This window comes from Ranitomeya imitator, chromosome 5 (genome assembly GCF_032444005.1).
Source record: "Ranitomeya imitator isolate aRanImi1 chromosome 5, aRanImi1.pri, whole genome shotgun sequence".
NCBI lineage: Eukaryota > Metazoa > Chordata > Amphibia > Anura > Dendrobatidae > Ranitomeya > Ranitomeya imitator.
The window spans coordinates 522,654,232-522,668,899 of NC_091286.1; the positions used below are offsets into that span (position 1 = coordinate 522,654,232).

The 14,668-nt window shown below is 43.7% G+C and overlaps 1 protein-coding gene across 1 annotated transcript in view; it reads right to left on the minus strand.

The window, feature by feature from the left end:
* NYAP2 (neuronal tyrosine-phosphorylated phosphoinositide-3-kinase adaptor 2) overlaps nucleotides 1–14,668 on the minus strand; it is a 359,909-nt gene that overhangs the window by 285,773 nt on the left and 59,468 nt on the right. The window lies entirely within an intron of this gene.

Here is a 14,668-nt window from a genome sequence, read left to right on the forward strand (position 1 = left end):
CTCCAACTCCTGACCCAGCTGCTCCTCCCCCTGCCATGGACTTTGCAGTGACTCATGACTGACTTATAGAGAGAAAAGTGAATTCTTGATTCTAGAAGAATTCAGTTTTAATCACGTGATATCATAGATCTGATGGAAAAGAGAATTAAATGGGTAGAAAGGCAAAATGAGCAATTGTAACTACACAGTGCTGTATAATATCATATTAATATATGATATTAAAAGGATATAAACTTTGATAGGATTGTTTCTTTACGATACATAAGCCACTTGATGAATTTGACATATTTGGCCAGGAATGTTACTCCAGTTAGGGAATTGAGTAACATTTTTGACATAAGAAGCCCCTACTCTTTTGATTCATTTGGCAGGTGAGCATAGCCACGGGACATCCCACCTCAGCTCCTCTCCACGTATGCCCATTTTGGTAGAGCTGCCCCAAACTGGTGTGATAATGCTAAAAAATCGCAACATTTTGCAACTTTTCAAAGTAGTTTGTTCACGTAAAAATACTGACCAGTTGGAGCCTTTGTGTCAACTGTTAAAATTGACACTAAGAAAAGGTTAATGACGCTCCCCACATGTACCATCACCGTTGTATTTCTTTCTTTCAATTTATTAAAAAGAATTTTGAAAAAAGTTTACAAAGTACAAAGCATGGTGGATCAGGATGTGTGTTGCACACATAGTGTATAGCACTTGCCCCTTTACCATTATGCTTCACTACATAAGACGTACTGTACTGTAACATGTTCTAACAGCTAAGTACCAAAGTCTGCCAACACTCCAACTGGCGCATCTTATGTTATCGTGTAGTCATTTCTGGTGTATTTACACACTCAGCACTACATCGCCTCCATACTTACTTAATTTAGCAAAATACACTTTTCCTGAAAAACACTTGGGTGCACCATATGGTACAAGAGATATTTAAGAGCATTTGATTCAAACCTTCTTACAAGCAGAATGATATGAAAAAGTATGTGCCAGATGTCTCCTATTATGATATATTTGTCACACAGAATGGCAGCTTTGTGCCGACTACTGCACCCTCATGGTCTCCTATATATAGAATGCATAAAATACTATATATTGACATTTAGATTTGTTGGCTGCACTCAAGCCTGGTCATGCTCAATTAGATGTCTGCAACTACAATTACGTTTTATCTAGTGGTTGAGTGAGTAATGAAAAAAAGAAGACATTACTTACTGGATAATAGGCTCTTAAATCATTCTGGACTTATTTAAAAATTTGTATTTTTTCTAGGTTTTTCTATCGTCCTTTTTCTATCGTCCAATCGTTTTTTAGGTTATCTTGTCCATCGAGAAATATGGTCAACACCTTGTTCTTTCAAAAGATTTTGTTTAAATGGAATTAGTCAGCAGGCTTTTCCTGTATAATCTGAGGACAACATAAGGTAGGGGCTGAGACACTGATTTCAGTGATGTATCACTTATAGGGTCCTGTGCTGTTGTTTTAATACAATGATTATTTTATCATCAGGATACAAGACTACAGCTCACATGCATCCTGGTCCAACCCCATGTCATGAAATGTGTAATGACCCCACTGGGGGTCGGTCAGCGGACAGCACAATACACTCACAACGGGATGGTATAGGGGAGAGGATTACGGTTCGTGATCCATACCCTGTGCCATTGATACCTGATTTGTTCAACCAGGTGGCAGGTGTTAAGTGGTTTTCCAAACTTGACCTCAGGGGGGCGTACAACCTCATAAGAGTCTGTCAAGGTGATGAGTGGAAGACGGCTTTTAATACTCCTGAGGGTCATTTTGAAAATTTGGTGATGCCATTTGGGTTGATAAACGCGCCTGCAGTATTTCAACATTTCATTAATGATGTGTTCTCGCATGTTTTGGGGAAGTTCGTTATTGTGTACCTAGATGACATTCTCATTTATTCATGTGACCGTGATACTCATTTAGAGCATGTCAGGCAGGTGTTACAGCTTCTCAGAGAGGATAAGCTCTATGCAAAACTTGAGAAATGTGTATTTTCGGTTCAGGAGTTGCCTTTCTTGGGTTATATTGTGTCCACTACAGGGGTTAAATTGGATGCCGCTAAGGTGCCAGCGGTGCTGCATTGGGAACGGCCTGATAACCTAAAAGTGCTTCAGCGGTTCCTTGGGTTTTCTAACTACTATAGGAAGTTTATCAAAGATTTTTCTACCATTGCTAAACCGCTTACTGACATGACGAAAAAGGATACCAATTTCTCCGCCTGGCCAGAGGCTGCTGTGCGCGCATTCGAATTTCTGAAGAACAGTTTTGCTTCGGCCCCCATTCTGGTGTAGCCAAACGTATCGAAACCATTTACCGTGGAAGTTGATGCATCTGAGGTTGGAGTGGGGGCGGTGCTGTCACAAGGCTCATCCTTGAGCGAGTTGCGTCCATGCGCCTATTTCTCCAAGAAACTGTCGCCCGCTGAACGTAACTACGATATCGGCAACAAGGGAGTTGCTGGCTATCAAGTTGGCTTTTGAGGAATGGCGACACTTTTTGGAGGGGTCGGTTCACCAGGTTACTGTTATTACCGACCATAAGAATTTGCTTTATTTGGAGTCAGCCAAGCGTCTGTCCCCCAGGCAGGCTCGCTGGGCGTTGTTTTTTACGCGGTTCAACTTTTTTTGTTACTTACCGACCTGGGTCTAAGAACACTAAGGCGGATGCTTTGTCCAGGTGTTTTCCGGGGGGAGAACCTCGGGAGGAACCCATACCCATCCTCCAAAAGGGTGTAGTGGTCTCAGCTCTCACAACTGAGGTTGAGGCTGAGATTGCCAAGGCTCAGGAGGAGGTACCACCTGAGCTTCCCTTTAACTAATCGCTTGTACCGCTCCATCTTCGAATAAAGGTATTGGCGGAGCATCATGATGCTGTCCTGGCTGGCCACCCAGGGGTTATGGGTACTTTGGAGTTGGTGTCGCGTCGGTTTTGGTTGCCCAAAATCCAACAGGACGTGGTCTCGTACGTGTCAGCATGCACCACGTGCGCTAGGGCTAAGACGCCCCGTTCCCGTCCGGCTGGCACACTACTTCCTCTCGAGGTACCCAGTAGGCCATGGGCGGAGATCTCCATGGATTTTATCACAGACTTGCCCTCCTCAGCTGGGAACACGGTCATCTTGGTGATTGTTGATCGGTTCTCAAAGATGTTGCACTTTGTGTCTTTGCCTTCGTTGCCTAACACTAAGACTCTGGCTCAGGTACTTGCGCAGGAGGTGGTCAGACTTCATGGGGTCCTGTCTGACATTGTGTCTGATAGGGGTTCTCAGTTTGTGGCAAAATTTTGGAAAGCATTCTGCTCACGGCTGGGGATCAAGTTGTCGCATTCTTCGGCGTTTCATTTTCAGTCAAATGGTCAGACCGAGCATATGAACCAAAATTTGAAGCAGCACCTATGCTGCTTTGTTTCTGACAACCAGGAGGAGTGGTCGACGTTCCTTCCTTTGGCTGAGTTTGCCATAAATAATCACCGCCAGGAATCTTCTGGGGAGTCTCCGTTTTTTTGTGTTTATGGGCACCATCCTCAATTTTGTACTTTGAGTCAGGGGGGCTCTTGCGGTGTCCCAGAGGAGGACTACTTAGGAGCACAACTGTCATCAGTCTGGAGGAGAGTTAAACAGCGCCTGTTGAGCATGGGGGCAAGGTACAAACGTGTGGCTGACAGTAGACGTGTGCCAGGTCCGGACCTGAGTGTGGGTGACTGGGTGTGGTTGTCCACAAAAAACATAAGACTCAAAATACCATCCCTTAAATTGGGTCCAAGGTTTATTGGTCCATTTAGGGTCGCTGCCATCATTAACCTGGTAGCCTACCGATTGGAGCTTCCTACGATATATAAGATTCACAACGTGTTCCACAGGTCTTTATTAAAAAAGGTGATGGGTTCCGTGGACGCGGCACCGGTGCCACCTACTGTCTTGGTGGATGGCAATTTAGAGTTTGAAGACTCCAAGGTGGCTGACTCTCGAGTAGTGCGCCGCACTTTACAGTACCTGGTACACTGGAGTGGTTATGGGCCTGAGGAGAGGTCTTGGGTACCAGCCTCGGACATTCATGCGGACCGGCTGGTCAGTATGTTTCACCGCCGCCATCCAGACAAGCCTGGTCCTATAAGTCGTGAGGGCCCTGGGGTCCCTCGTAGAAGGCGGGGTACTGTCATGTCGGATGCTATTCACACTAGGGCATCCGACAGACAGCGGTAATTCCGCATTCGTCCACTATGCGCTCAGTGGCGCCGGATAGATTTTATCTAGGTTGTCCAGGGTTAATCTAGCTGGTGCTCGGATTGGAGGCTGGGTCACGCCCTCTGCCTTTAAATAGTTCTTCTGAACTTTCGGCATCGCCGATTATAGCTTGTGTCTTGTGCCTGGTGATCTCGGTCTGGAATGGTGGTCTAGGAGAAGGAATATCGTATCTGGTGGTGTATTATCCTTTGTCATATTTCTCCTTCCTATATTTGTATTTGTTTTGCCCTGTGCACATTTTCGTGTATTCCTGTGTGACTGCGGCGTGGTGCGTTATTCAGTTTTCCCTGTCTGTGCTTTCTGTGGGGATTGGTGTGTGGTCTCTTCACTGGGTGGCGGGAGGTGGTTTCAGCTTAGGGCTGAAACAGGAGACAGGGTCAGGCCTGGCGGCCCAGACATGCACACCTTTAGTGTAACTTCTGGGAGAGGGTCAGACAGGGTTTTCCTAGCCTGAGGGATATCACAGGGGCCCGGGTAACCAGCCTTAATCTAACCAGTACTCCTGTGACATTATGACAAATAAGAGTCTGACTTAGGCCAGGGTCACACTTGCGAGTGTGATGCGAGAAACTCGCGTGAGTCTCTCACATCAATACCCTTCTGCCGGTAATCGGGACTGGAGTGTGCGGCTGCATGTATTTCTATGCCACTGAACACTCCGATCCCGTGTGCTGGCAGCAGTGCCGGGTATTGATGCAAGAGACTTGTGCGAGTTTCTCACATTGCACTCGCAAGTGTGACTCCGGCCTTAAAGCAGAATCTGATTTGCTGGATTCTCTGTAGAACTCATTAACATTAGTGATGAGCAAATATACTCGTTACTCGAGATTTCCTGAGCACGCTCGGGGGTCCTCGGAGTATTTTTTAGTGCTCGGAGATTTAGTTTTTCTTGCCGCAGCTGAATGATTTACATCTATTAGCCAGCATAAGTACATGTGGGGGTTGTCTGGTTGCTAGGGAATCCCCACATATACTTATGCTGGCTAACAGATGTAAATCATTCAGCTACGGCAAGAAAAACTAAATCTCCGAGTACTAAAAAATACTTGGAGGATGCCCGAGCATGCTCAAGAAATCTCGAGTAACAAGTATATTCGCACATCACTAATTAACACCTATTTTTATGTTACAAGGCTCCACAATGCGTTTCTAATTCATGAAATATTTATTTTAATACATTTCCATATCTATAGATATAATCGTCTAAGGGGCACTTCCGTCTGTCTGTCTGTCTGTCTGTCACGGAAACCCCATGTCGCTGACCAATCAGCGATGGGCACAGTCCGGCTGCGAGTTCGCCCCTTCCTACTCTCTGTCAGTGCCCCCTCCAGTCAGCGCTCGCACAGGGTTAATGGCTGCGTTACACCACGTTATGCCACGGTGTAACGCAGTCCGTTAACGCTGCTATTAACCCTGTGTGACCAACTTTTTACTATTGATGCTGCCTATGCAGCATCAATAGTAAAAAGATCTAATGTTAAAAATAATAATAATAAAAAAAATCATTATATACTCACCTTCCGGCGCCTTTCCCGTTCCTCACGATGCTCCGGGCCATGCATTGCGGTCTCGCGAGATGATGATGTAGCGGTATCGCGAGACCGCTACGTCATCATTAGGGTTGAGCGAAACAGGTCGGCCATTTTCAGAAGTCGCCGACTTTTGGCAAAGTCGGGTTTCATGAAACCCGACCCGACCCCTGTGTGGGGTCGGCCATGAGGTCGGCGATCTTCTGAATCTGGTATCGGAATTCCGATACCGAGTTCCGATATGTTTGCAATATCGGAAATCGGTATCGGTATCCATATTTAAGTGTAAAATAAAGAATTAAAATAAAAAATATTGCTATACTTACCCTCTGATGCGCCGGAAAGAAGCAGGGCGCGTCCGAGGGTGAGTATATACCTAATAGAATATACTCACCCTCGGACGCGCCCTGCTTCTTTCCGGCAGCCTTCCTTCCTAAGAATCAGCGCTTGAAGGACCTTCGGTGATGTCGCGGCTTGTGATTGGTCGCGTGAGCGGTCACATGACCAATCACAAGCCGCGACGTCATCTAAGGTCCTTCACGCGCTGATTCTAAGGAGGGAAGGCTGCCGGTTAGTACCAGGGCGCGTCAGAGGGTAAGTATAGCAATATTTTTTATTTTAATTCTTTATTTTACACTTAAATATGGATCCCAGGGCCTGAAGAAGAGTTTCCTCTCCTTCAGACCCTGGGAACCATAGTATCCCATTGCACTGCATTGGGTTTTGTGTTTCGGCCGACCCCGACCCCGACTTTTCTATAGGATCGGCCGATTTCACTCGACCCGACTTTTGAGAAAGTCGGGTTTCGTGAAACACAACCCGATCCTATAAAAGTAAAAGTCGCTCAACCCTAGTCATCATCTTGCGAGACCGCAATGCATTCTTGGGACCGGAGCGTCGCGAGGAGCATCGCTAAACGCATCGCCTGGATCCGGGGGTGCCAGAAGATGAGTATATAACTATTTTTTATTTAAATTCTTTTTTTAACAGGAATATGGCCCACATTGCTATAAACTACGTGGGCTGTGTTATATACTACGTGGGCTGTGTTTTATACTGCGTGAGCTGTGCTATATACTACATGGCTGTGTTATATACTATGTGGGCTGTGCTATATACTATGTAGCTGTGCAATATACATGGCTGGGCAATATACTACATGGCTCTGCTATATACTACGTGGGCTGTGCTATATACTATGTAGTTGTGCAATATATTATATGGCTGGGCAATATACTACGTGGCTGTGTTATATACTGCGTGAGCTGTGCTATATACTACATGGGCTGTGCTATATACTACGTGGCTGTGTTATATACTACGTGGGCTGTGTTATATACTGTGTGAGCTGTGCTATATACTACGTGGCTGTGTTATATACTACGTGGGCCGTGCTGTATACTACGTAGCTGTGCAATATACATGGCTGGGAAATATACTACGTGGCTGTGCTATATACTACGTGACTGTGTTATATACTATGAGTCCTGTGTTATATACCACATGGGCTGTGTTATATACTACGTGGGTTGTGTTATACACTGCAAGGGCTGAGCTATATACTGCATGGGCGGCGCTATATACTACATGGTCTGTGCTATATACTACGTGGGCTGTGCTATATACTACGTGGGCTGTGCTATATACTACGTGGGCTGTGCTATATACTATGTGGCTGTGTTTTATGCTACGTGGCTGTACTATATGCTACATGACTGTGCTATATGCTACTTGGGCTGTGCTATATGCTACGTGGGCTGTGTTATATACTATGTGGCCTGTGCTATATACTACATGGCCTGTGCTATATGCTATGTGGGCTGTGTTATATGCTACTTGGTTGTGGTATATTTCGCTGCTGTATCTGTGCATGGTATGTGTTAAAGAAGGGGGCCCACTGAGACTCTTTCACTCGGGCCCTCAAAAACCTGGAGCCGGCCCTGGCTTCACTGATTGGTCATGCCCGGCCGCGAACAATCAGCGACAGGCGCAGGCCGGCCTCGAATTGTTGCGGAATTTGAACCATGCTTCGCTAATTGGTCGCGCCCGGCCGGCCGAATCCTGTGTATAAATTGCATTATTCTGAAAACTTCATAAATAAACTACATACATATTCTAGCATACCCGGTGCGTTAGAATCGGGCCACCATCTAGTACAGTATAAATGCTTTGTCCATGCTAGCATTTTGTCAATAATAATATTTCTAGTCTCTACTGCACTAGCGTCTGGAGCAATCTTATGCAAGATTTATGCACCGAGCTGTAACCACTGGCAATCATTTAATGTACTGAATTAAATATAGAGAAGAGTAAGGGAGGACAATTAAGAAGGAGACTTCTTCAGAACCACTGGGTGCATTATGGTGGTCACACAAAGGCTCCACCAAATGAAATAGGTCTCCCTGTTATTCTATAGGAGATCTTTGGTATTGGCAAAAAAATGGGAACTGAAGCTTTAAATGTACATTGTGTATGTATAACATTTTCTAACGGTTGTGTACCTCCAGGGACTTGATTAAAATTGCTGAATCTACAATGAACACATATTTATTCTGACATTTGCTTCATTTTTTTTTACTAAATGTTCTATATGCTGCAGCCGAACTGAATCAATATACAGCAATATCCATAGACGTTCATAGAGGATCCTGTATATGATATATTGTTTATTTTGTATATTTGTATTTTACTTTTACTTCACCTTTATAAAAAAAAGTCTATTAATGCACACATCATATCAAGGATTTTCAGTATATTGCAACAATTCTCATTGTACTGGGCCACAGGGACAAATGAATGCTGCTGCTATGCTCCTAATAGTTCTTCTGGGATACAGGAAAAACAAGAGTTCATTCACATGTCTCTCCTTTATGCAAAGCATGTTCTGGTTCCTAGAACTGTTCAGTGTGTGTACTGCAGATCTTGTGATTTCAAGCATAGATGTGCAAATAAGCACACTGTCAGGTTGCATCTTTCACACGGGAGCGGTCTGGTGTGACCTTATGATTCAATGTTTCCATTTGCAGTATTAGGCTGGTTTCACATTTGCGGTTTTTGCCGCTGCGTTTTAATGCAAAAAAACGCATGCTTTTTTTTACCTATATTTAACATTAAAAACGCATGCGTTTTTTTGTATGCATTTTGCCGCGTTTGACGACGCATGCGTCGTTTCTATGCTTGCGTTTTGTTGCGGAAATGCAACATGTAGTAATTTCTAGAGGCTTTTTTTGCGGCAAAAAAAATGCATGCTTTTTTTGCGGCAAAAAAATGTATTGTTGTCTATGTAAACGCATGCGTTTTTAAGCACATGCGTTTGGTTGCGTTTTTTAACGCATCCGTTTCCATAGAGAAAAACAAGTCTACACACTGATAAATCACCCCCCACCATCAAGGTGATAAAGGGATCCAAACCCTAACCCTAACCCTTACCCTAGCCCTAACCCTAGCCCTAACCCTAACCCATCAAGGTGATGAAGGGATCCAAACCCTAACCCTAACCCATCAAAGTGATAAAGGGATCCAAACCCTAACCGTAACCCTAACCCTAACCCATCAAGGTGATAAAGGGATCCAAACCCTAACCCTAACCCTAGGGATCCAAACCCTAACCCTAACCCTAGGGATCCAAACCCTAACCCTAACCCTAACCCTAGGGATCCAAACCCTAACCCTAACCCTAGCCATTTCTATTTATAGTGGGTTTTCTAGTTGATTTTTATGATTGGCAGCTGTCACACACTAAAGACGCTTTTTATTCCAAAAAAATATTTTTTGCGTTACCACATTTTGAGAGCTACAATTTTTCCATATTTTGGTCCACAGAGTCATGTCACACGCCCTCTGTAGTCCCATTGGCGGTGTCTGGATCTTGATTTTTCTCTTGTGAAATTTCTCATCATGCTTTGAAAAAACAGAAACGCGTAAAAACGCGGTGTTTTTTTACCGCATACGAAAACGCATGTGTCTAAAAAACACAGCGTTTGAAGGCGTTTACATGCGTTTTTTTCACCACCTGCGGATGTGTTTTTAACGCTGCATTTTTTAATGCAAATGTGAAACTAGCCTTACTACACTAGCCATATTTTTTAAGAATTTACATTGCCATTACAATTTTAGCCTAGAAAACTGCATGCAGGCTGGGTCTATGGTCATGAAAAATGCATCTTTTATTGATGTACAGTGAAAAAATATCACAGAAATAAAAACACACACAAAAAATGGGGACATATAAAACAATCATTTTAACCTGCAGATATGGGGGTTAATCTGCAAGTTAATAGCATTCTTACACCATGTGGCGCTGGCACTGAGAGCCCCACTGCCAGCAGGAAATTAACTTTATTTTTCCCCGACAGCATTCAGCCTCCAGTCACAGGGGCGGCACCACGACGGGTTCAAAAACGGTGTAACCAGTAGAAGCGTCACAGCAGCATGAAACGGCTGTCGTCCTTTCCACTCCTGCTCTCATCCTCCCGACGCCAATGTTTTAAAGTATTGGAGTAAAGAAGAATTTTTTTAACCGGTGAGTGCCATCCGTTTCTTTCAATTTTTGTAACTTTCATTTCCTCCTGGCAGCTGGGCTCTCAGCGTCAATGCCGCATGGTGTCACAATGTTATTAACCCCACATCTGTAGGTTAATAGTTATTTTACATGACAGGATCCTTTTAAATCTACTAATGAAAGATACTGATGGCAGATTTCTGCTTTACCCCCTAATGACCTATGACATGTATATCAGTCATAGATCGCCTCCACCTCTTTGGTGCCGGCTTCGAATTTGACCCTGAACCTTTTCCGGCGCATGACAGCTGATCTGATCAGCTGCAGCTGCACCACCTGCAGCTGTTTACTAGTTAAATGGCCATGTCACATGATCATGTGGCGCCGTTCGGTTGACATGACAACTCGGGGTCTGCAGGAGACCCCTGTGGTTGTCATTGCCAAAGTGCAACCGCACATAGCAGATGAGAACTTTTGTTACACATAGCAGGGATTTAGCCCTGCTATCTGTAACACAAGCCATCAGAAGATCACAACTTCTAGTCTCCCATGGAGACTATTGAACCAAGTAAACAGTAAAAAAAAAGTTTTTAAAAATATTTTAGAAAATATAAAAGTTTAAATCACCCCCCTTTTTGCCCCATTCAAAATAAAACAATAAAAAACACATATTTGGTATCACCGTGTTAAGAGAGGCCTGATCTATCATGATATAAAAATAATTAATCCAGTCGGTAAATGGCGTATTGAGCACAAAAAATCAAAACGCCAGAATTACGTTTTTTTGGTCTCTGAAACATTGCAATTAATTGCAACAATGGGTGATTAAAACATTGTATCTATCCCAGAACAGTATCAATAAAAACGTCAGCTCGGTGCACAAAAAATAAGCCCTTACTCAGACCCAGATCCTGAAAAATGGAGACGCTATGGGTCTTGGAAAATGGCGATTTTTTTCTTGGCAAACTTTGGAAATTTGTTACACCACTTAAAAAAAAAAAAAGAATCTTTACATGTTTGGTGTCTACAAACTTGTAATAACCTGGACAATCATAATGGCAGGTCAGTTTTAGTGTTTAGTGAACATGGTAAAAAAAATCCAAATAACAATTATGGAATTCCTCTTTTTTTGCAATTTCAATGGACTTAGAACTTTTATCCCATTTTCCAGTACACGACGATATGGTAAAACCAATGGTGTCGTTCAAATGTACAACTTGTCCTGCAAAAAACAAATCCTCACATGGTAATTTTTATGGAAAAATAAAAAATTATGGCTCTGGGAAGAAAGGGGAGCAGAAAAGGGAAATGGAAGAATGGAAATATCCCTTGTCTTTTAGGGGTTAAAGCACCCCTCCAGCGTGTTTTTTTTTTTTATTTTACCACTGGAATGGTATCAGAAATCCATGTTCCCTGTCCCTAGTACTTTACTCATCAGCCGCCATCTTCAGTTGTTCCTGGGGCCCCTTTGGTCCTGTCCACAATCTTGTGACCATAGCTTCTGATTGACAGGGGATCAGAGCCAATAATCACACGCAGGTACAGACTGGGACTGAAACTCAGTCCTGGTATTTGAAATCAGACAGGCCCATGCTGTCCCCAGCCCCAAGCACCAAATGGGATATATTACTAATATTACCCTGCATGGAGGAAAGCAAGATTTACTGCAAGACCAATATTTCTAATGATACCCATTGCCTGCTGGTGTAAGTGACAGAGTCAGCGACTTTATGCTCCGTCACAACTCTTAACCCCTTCGCGCCAGCCGCCGTACTAGTACTGCGCTGCCGGCACTGCATAAGTGCCAGCAGCAGTACTAGTACGGCGCACCGATCACCGCGGTCTCGCGCTGAGCGCCGCGGTGATCGGGTGCGGGTGTCAGCTGTATATGACAGCTGACACCCCGCAGCAATGCCCACGATCGGCGCTATCGCCGATTGCGGGCATTTAACCCCTCTGATGCCGCTGTCAGTAGTGACAGCGGCATAGAGGGGGATCGCGCAGGGACGGGGGCTCCCTGCGCTCTCCCACCGGAGCAACGCAATGAGATCGCGTTGCTCCGGTGACCCGGAAGGAGTCCCCGGATCCAAGATGGCCGCCGGACTCCTTCCGGGTCATGAAGTGACCTGGCTAGCCGGCGCCTGCTAAGAGCAGGCGCTGGAAAGCCAGCTAAGCTGCCTGTCAGATCGTTGATCTGACAGTGTGCTATGCACAGTGTCAGATCAACGATCTGATCTAATACAGAGATGTCCCACCCTGGGACAATGTTAGAAAGTAAAAAAAAAAATAGAATGTGTAAAAAAAAAATTTAAAAAAATCCCCAAATTAAAAAAAAAAAAACATTTCCCAATAAATACATTTATTTATGTAAAAAAAAAAAAAAACAATAAATGTACACATATTTGGTATCGCCGCGTCCGTAACGACCCGCTCTATAAAACTATCACACTAGTTAACCCCTTCAGTGAACACCGCAAAAAAAAAAAAAAAAAAAACAAGGCAAAAAACAACGCTTTATTATCATACAGGCGAACAAAAAGTAGAATAACACACGATCAAAACGACGGATATAAATAACCATGGTACCGCTGAAAACGTCATCTTGTCCCGCAAAAAAAAAGCCGCCATACAGCATCATCAGCAGAAAAATAAAAAAGTTATAGCTCTCAGAATAATGCGATGCAAAAACAGTTATTTTTTTATATAAAATAGTTTTTATTGTGTAAAAGCGCCAAAACATAAAAAAATTACATAAATGAGGTATCGCTGTAATCGTACTGACCCGAAGAATAAAACTGCTTTATCCATTTTACCACACGTGGAACGGTATAAACGCCCCCCCTAAAAGAAATTCAGGAATTGCTGGTTTTTGTTCATTCCGCCTCCCAAAAATCGGAATAAAAAGCGATCAAAAAATGTCATCTGCCCGAAAATGTTACCAATAAAAACATCAACTCGTCCCACAAAAAACAAGACCTCATATGACTCTGTGGGCCAAAATATGGATAAATTATAGCTCTCAAAATGTGGTGATGCAAAAACTATTTTTTGCAATAAAAAGCGTCTTTTAGTGTGTGACAGCTGCCAATCATAAAAATCCGCCAAAAAAACGCTATAAAAGTAAATCAAACCCCCCTTCATCACCCCCTTAGTTAGGGAAAAATAATAAAATGTAAAAAAATGTATTTATTTCCATTTTCCCATTAGGGCTAGGGTTAGGGCTAGGGTTAGGGCTAGGGTTAGGGTTAGGGCTAGGGCTAGGGTTAGGGTTAGGGTTGGGGTTAGGGTTTCAGTTATAATTGGGGGTTTCCACTGTTTAGTCACATCAGGGGCTCTCCAAACGCGACATGGCGTCCGATCTCAATTCCAACCAATTCTGCTTTGAAAAAGTAAAACAGGGATCCTTCCCTTCCGAGTTTTCCTGTGTGCCCAAACAGTGGTTCCCCCCAACATATGGGGTATCAGCGTTCTCAGGACAAGTTGGACAACAACTTTTGGGGTCCAATTTGTCCTGTTACCCTTGGGAAAATAAAAGCATAGGGGATAAAATATCATTTTCGTGGAAAAATTTTTTTTTTTATTTTCACCGCTCTGCGTTATAAACTGTAGTGAAACACTTGTTGGTTCAAAGCTCTAACAACACATCTAGATAAGTTCCTTGGGGGGTCTAGTTTCCAATATGGGGTCACTTGTGGGGGGTTTCTACTGTTTAGGTACATCAGGGGCTCTGCAAATGCAACATGACGCCTGCAGACCATTCCATCTAAGTCTGCATTTCAAATGGCGCTCCTTCCCTTCCGAGCTCTGCCGTGCACCCAAACAGTGGTTCCCCCCAACATATGGGGTATCAGCGTTCTCAGGACAAGTTGGACAACAACTTTTGGGGTCCAATTTGTCTTGTTACCCTTGGGAAAATGAAAGCATAGGGGATAAAATATCATTTTCGTGGAAAAAAATATATTTTTTATTTTCACGGCTCTGCGTTATAAACTGTAGTGAAACACTTGTTGGTTCAAAGCTCTCACAACACATCTAGATAAGTTCCTTGGGGGGTCTAGTTTCCAATATGGGGTCACTTGTGGGTAGTTTCTACTGTTTAGGTACATCAGGGGCTCTGCAAATGCAACATGACACCTGCAGTCCTTTCCATCTAAGTCTGCATTTCAAACGGTGCTCCTTCCCTTCCGAGCTCTGCCATGCACTCAAACGGTGGTTCCCCCCCACATGTGGGGTATCAGCGTACTCAGGACAAATTGGACAATAACATTTGTGGTCCACTATCTCCTGTTACCCTTGGGAGAAAAAAAAATTGCGGGCTAAAACATCATTTTGTGGAAAGAAAAAATTATTTTTTAATTTTCACAATGC